The sequence below is a fragment of the Elaeis guineensis genome, chromosome 8 (genome assembly GCF_000442705.2).
Source record: "Elaeis guineensis isolate ETL-2024a chromosome 8, EG11, whole genome shotgun sequence".
Classification (NCBI taxonomy): Eukaryota; Viridiplantae; Streptophyta; class Magnoliopsida; order Arecales; family Arecaceae; genus Elaeis; species Elaeis guineensis.
In genome coordinates this window covers 137,977,539-137,983,538 of record NC_026000.2, presented here as the reverse complement: position 1 = coordinate 137,983,538, position 6,000 = coordinate 137,977,539, and positions in this window count along the sequence as shown.

Here is a 6,000-nt window from a genome sequence, read left to right as displayed (position 1 = left end):
GTCAAGAAAGCCAACGGAAATGGAGGATCTGCATCGACTATACCGACCTCAACCGAGCATGCCCGAAGGATAGCTTTCCACTCCGAAGATCGACCAGCTGGTGGATGCGACGTCCGGATTTCGACTGCTCAGCTTCATGGACGCCTTCGCCGGGTACAATCAGATCCGGATGGCGCCTGAAGACGAGGAGCACACCGCGTTCGTGACCCCCAAGGGCCTCTACTGTTATCGGGTGATGCCCTTTGGATTGAAGAATGCCGGCGCCACCTACCAGCGACTCGTCAACAAGGTCTTCAAAGACCAGATCGGGCGTAACATGGAGGTGTACGTGGACGACATGCTGGTAAAGAGCACGCAGATCCCGGACCATGTTCAGGATCTCGAGGAGACCTTCCGCACCCTTCGACGACACCGAATGAAGCTCAATCCGACCAAATGCGCCTTCGGGGTGACCTCGGGGAAGTTCCTCGGATTCCTCGTTTCTCAGAGAGGGATCGAGGCCAACCCTGAGAAATAAAGGCGATCCTCGACATGCGTCATCCGAACACCAAGAAGGAGGTCCAACAACTGAACGGGAGAATCGTCGCTCTTAGCCGATTCATTTCCCGATCAGCTGAAAGGTGCCTCCCGTTCTTCAAAACCCTGCGCCAGGCGAACGGTTTCTCTTGGTCGGATGAATGCGAACAGGCCTTTGAAGACCTGAAGAGGTACTTGGCTTCCCCGCCGCTGCTCGTAAAGCCGCAGATCGGGGAGACCTTGTATCTCTACTTGGCCACATCTTCTGAGGCGATCAGTTCGGTGCTCGTTCGGGAAAACGAGTGCCGAACCCATCAGCCCATCTACTACATCAGCAAAGTGCTCCACGGCGCCGAAGCCAGATACTCGGAGACGGAAAAGATGGTCTTCGCCCTGACCGTCTCCGCGCAACGCTCCGACCATACTTCCAGGCCCACGCCATCGTGGTACTCACCAACCAGCCCCTGAGGGCCGTACTGCGCCGACCCGACACATCCGGACGCTCGCTAAGTGGGCAATGAAGCTTAGCGAGTTCGACATTCAGTACCGACCAAGGCCTGCCTTGAAGGCTCAGGTCTTGGCCGACTTCATCGCCGAATGCCCGACGACCGACCAGAGGTCGGGAGCTGAAGGCCCGGGACGAGATTCGGTCTCTGAGCGGACCCGATCTCCACCTGGGTACTTCACATCGACGGAGCCTCCAACGCTCAGGGAAGCGGGGCCGGGCTCCTGCTCACGAATTCGGATGGGTAGTCACCGAATACGCCCTCCGGTTCGACTTCAAGGCCTCCAACAATCAAGCCGAATACGAGGCACTCCTCGCGGGCTTGAGGATGGCGAAGGAATTGGGCGTCGACAGCCTCGGGCATTCTCCGACTCTCAGCTGATCGTGGGGCAGGTCAAGGGCGACTTCGAGGCGCGAGATCCGACCATGATCAAGTATCTTCAGAAGGTAAAGGATCTCGTGGCCCGCTTCGTGCATTTCGAGATCTCCCACGTCCCCAGGACGGAGAACGCCCGTGCCGACGCTCTCTCCAGTTGGCAACGTCGGCCTATGATTCTTTGGGTCGGACGTTTGTCGAAAACCTCCAACAACCGAGCATCGATCGGGTCGAAGAAGTGCAGCAGCTAACGTCTGAACCAAGTTGGATGGACCCGATCGTCCGGTACCTGTCCGACGGGACCAGTCCCGAAGATCCCGCGGAGGCCAAGCGACTTCGATGGTCGGCGTCACAATATGTGATCATGGACGGCCGACTCTACAAGAGGTCGTTCTCCCTCCCTCTGCTCAGGTGCTTGGGACCGACCGACGCTGACTACGCTCTCCGAGAGGTTCACGAAGGAATTTGTGGGAATCACTTGGGGGGCAAGTCCTTAGCCTTCAAGGTCTTGCGACAGGGCTACTACTGGCCGACCATGAGGAAGGATGCGGCGGAGTTGGTCCGAAGGTGCGAGCCATGCCAGAAGTATGCCAATATTCAGCACCAACCGGCCAGCCAAATCGCTCCCATTGTCGCTCCATGGCCCTTCGCTCAGTGGGGAGTCGATATTCTCGGCCCTTCCCACCGGCGTCGGGCCAAAGGAAGTTCATCGTTGTCGCCATCGACTACTTCACGAAGTGGGTCGAGGCCGAGCCCTTGGCGCAGATCACCGAGCGGAAGATGGAGGACTTCGTCCAAAAGTCCATCATCTTCAGGTTCGGATTGCCGCACACCATCATCACCGACAACGGACGGCAATTCGACAACCAAGACTTCAAGGACTTCTGCGCCAGGTTCCACATCCGTCATCGACTAACTTCAGTCGGGCACCCACAGTCCAATGGTGAGGTTGAGGTGACGAACCGAACCTTGCTCCATGGACTCAAGACCCGACTGAACGAAGCCAAGGGCCTCTGGGTCGACGAGCTGGGCTCCGTCCTGTGGGCTTACCGAACGACCCCCCGCGTCCCAACCGGAGAGTCGCCGTTCAGTTTGGCCTACGGGACAGAAGCCGTGATCCCGCTCGAGATCGGCCTGCCATCTTCAAGGGTCGAGCAGTACCGCGAGCCGGACAACTCCGAAAGCCGGAGAGCCGACCTAGATCTTCTCCCCGAACTGCGAGATGAGGCTCAAATTCGAATGGCCTCCTACCGACAGAGGGTTGCCCGGTACTACAACGCCAAGGTCAGACTAAAGCTCTTTAAACCTGGCGACCTAGTCTTGAGGAAGGCGGAGGTGTCGAAGCCCTTGGACCAAGGGAAGTTGGCTCCCAACTGGGAAGGACCCTACAAGTTGCTGACACCTTCGGGCCGAGGGCTTACCGGCTGGAGACCCTTGAGGGGAAGCCCATTCCCCGGACTTGGAACGCCGACAACTTGAAGCTGTATTACCAGTGAATTCTGTAATTCAATCGTTGGAATACAAGTTCGGTTTGAAAAATCGGAGTTCTAACCCTTCGACTACTGATCGGCGCTCAGCCCCGACGCATCGACGCGGACCTGGCACCGACGACACTTCGGCCCCTTACACGGACCGATGCATCTACGATGACGGGAGTTTATACTCCTTCTACGGTCGAATTTTCGGGCATATCCATCGGCCGACTGATCGATCGGGCCCCGACCGAAGAAAGGCTAAAAGCCCACGCGGCTGTTGCCGCGACATTCCGACCAGGCTACGGCCGGTCGAGGGATATTCGGCTTACCACCGTCTATCACATGACGCGACTTAGTCGCACCCACTACTCGCCGACCGACCTACGGCCGGCTGAACGACACTCGGCTTGCCACCGTCTGTCAAAAGACGCGAAACCCGACTTACTATCATGCCCCCGACACTGCGCCGGATGATGACCGGCTAAGTGCATCTACGGAGGTCCGGCCGCCGAACCTTCCTAGGTTCGGTCGGCTCCCTACTTGACAGATGCGCCCGAACGGCGACTACAATTTTCGGAAACCGACCTAAAGTCGGGACACAAGCTACTTCGGAGCTATGCAAGCCGGTTAAGTCCTACCGACTTACCCGAGTTGGCGACTTCTCTAAGTTGGCGACTAGGGTTCGACATTACAGCGATAAGAAACATTGCAAACAAGAAGCAAAAGAGAAGACAATTTCACTCATTGATCAAAAAACATTACAAAGTCGGGCCGAAGCCCGATTACATGTATTTTCAAAAAAGACAAAATAAAGATGGTCGGCGGCGCCGATCACCCGTCCTGATCGATCTCTTCGACCGACGGAGGATCAGGGATGATCGGCGTCTCGGCCATAAGCAACGATTGATCGGCTGCCGAGAGATGAGCTTCGGTCGATAAAGGAACTTCGCCGGCACCTGCTCCGGGACGGCTTCCTCCACCACGATGACGCCTCCCGACGGATGGTCGGCCATCTCTTCCGTTCCTTCTTCTTCGGCTCCTTCCTCGGCGAACAGCGGGACGACTCGGCTGACGTCCACCTCCGGGTACAAGGCATGGACGGCATCCCGACCATCCTCGAACCCGACCCGGTAGGAGGCGAAGCCCGATTCGAGCATCTCCTCCTTGTACCGGTCGGAGGCCCGGAAGTCCTCAACCGCACGATCGGCCGACTCCCTCGCCGACCGTGCCTCGTCCTCAGTGTGGGCCAGCTCCTCCTTCGCCAACTCCGCCTCGGCCCTGGCAATTTCGGCGTCGATTTGGGCGATGGACAAGTCCTCTTCGGTTTCCGCGAGCTTCCCCAGGCTGACCCGAAGTTGCTCGCGTTCCCCTTGGAGTTCGGAGGTGGCACTGTCCCGTTCGCGTCGAAGACGACGCACTACCCGACCTTTGTGCTTGGCCTCCTTCTTGGCCGACTTTAGTTCGGCCATGAGCCGGGAGACCTCGTCCGTCAACTTGGCCTCCCGGTCGACCGACTCCTGCAGTTGGTCGACCAGCCTCCCTCTCTCGGCCTCGGCCGCTGCCGACCTTTCCTTGAAGGCTGCCCGAACGTCGCCGAACCTTCGGTATCCGGCCTCCAGCTCGGACATGGTGAAGATCAACTGCCGACAGAAAGAAGCTTTGTCAGAATTATGTGGCAAACGAAAATTCTTCTAAAGAAAAGGTGACGCGAAGCTTACCTCCACCATCGACGGGTAGAACCGCGACAGCATTTCGGTCACTTGCCGAGACCGCAACGACTGAACGTCGGTGGGAGGAAATCCCCTGGCACAACCTCCTCGCAAGGTTGTGGTCGGCCAAGGCCGACGCACCCTCGGGTAGTATGCGCTGGGGGGCATTGACCTCTCCTCCTCCGAGGGCTCCATCGGGGCTTTCCCCCGATCAGCTGCCCCGACCGACGGGGCTGGCAGCGATGGGACGCTGGAGTTCGACCCGGCGCCCCCCGTTGCGCCGGCGGACGCCTCCGGACGATGTTCGGCTTCCCGAACGTCATCCGGCTCCCCCGCGGCGGCGAAACCGCCGACACCCCTTCGGCCACTTCCTCGGTCGGCCTCTCCTCGACTCGGACAGTCGGAGCCGCAGGGCTATGATTGGCTCCGACCCCTCGGTCGCCGACGCTTCCACGGTCGGCGAACTGGGCTGTCTCTTGGAAGGGCGCGAAGGGCCAGCCCCCGACGCTGGCCTCTTCCTCGCGGCGGCAAATGACGAATTTCGGCGTCGGTCGGCCTCATCCTCGGCGGTGTCCCTGCAAAACCGACCAATGTCAAAGGCCGGACCAGAACTACCCTAAAGCCGAATAAAAAGAAAACTGGGGAATCGGCGATACCTATTCGGGGGACCAGACTCAGGCCGCATCATAGAGAGCTTGCTCGGTAACAAGCTCCCTCTGCTTCGGGACCGACATATCTTTGAGTCGGTGGAAGTCCTCCCGGTCGTCCACGTCGACCCGACTGTTGTCGTTGGCCTCAGTTCGGGGTACACCCCAGCGAGAAGGAAAGCCCCAAGAGGAGGAAGAGGAAACAAAGAAAAACTGGTTCTTCCATCCATGAATGGACGATGGAAGACCGGTTATGAAGGCAAGACCCTTCCGGGGATTGAAGAGCCACCACCCTCGGGCTTTAGGGTGGGGTCGGAGCACAAAGAAGGCCCGGAAGAGGGAAACGCGAGGGTTGGTCGGCAAGAGCTGACACAACAGCGCAAAGAAATGATTAGCGGACAGAGTTCGGCGCCAGTTGCGCCGGACAGAGTCCGTAGTAATCAAGTAGATTCCGGACGAACTCCGGAATCGGAAGTCGAAGACCCGCACGAAGGTCCTCAACATACAGCGCCAGGTCGCCGGGCGGAGGGTGGTTGACCCGACCGCCGGCCCCTGGAGCATAGAGCCGAAACTGCTCCGGGATGCGATATGCTCCCGAAGCTGATCGACGTTCGGCCCCGAAAGCGAGGAGGCCTCATCTTCCGGAGCCGATCGGGTGTCGTCGGTCGGGTTCCCCGACCGAGCTCCCTGAGTCGGTTTCCTGGTCATTATGCAGGAACCGAAAGAAGGAAAGAAGAGAAGAAAGCAAGAAGGGAAGGAGGACCACGAACCC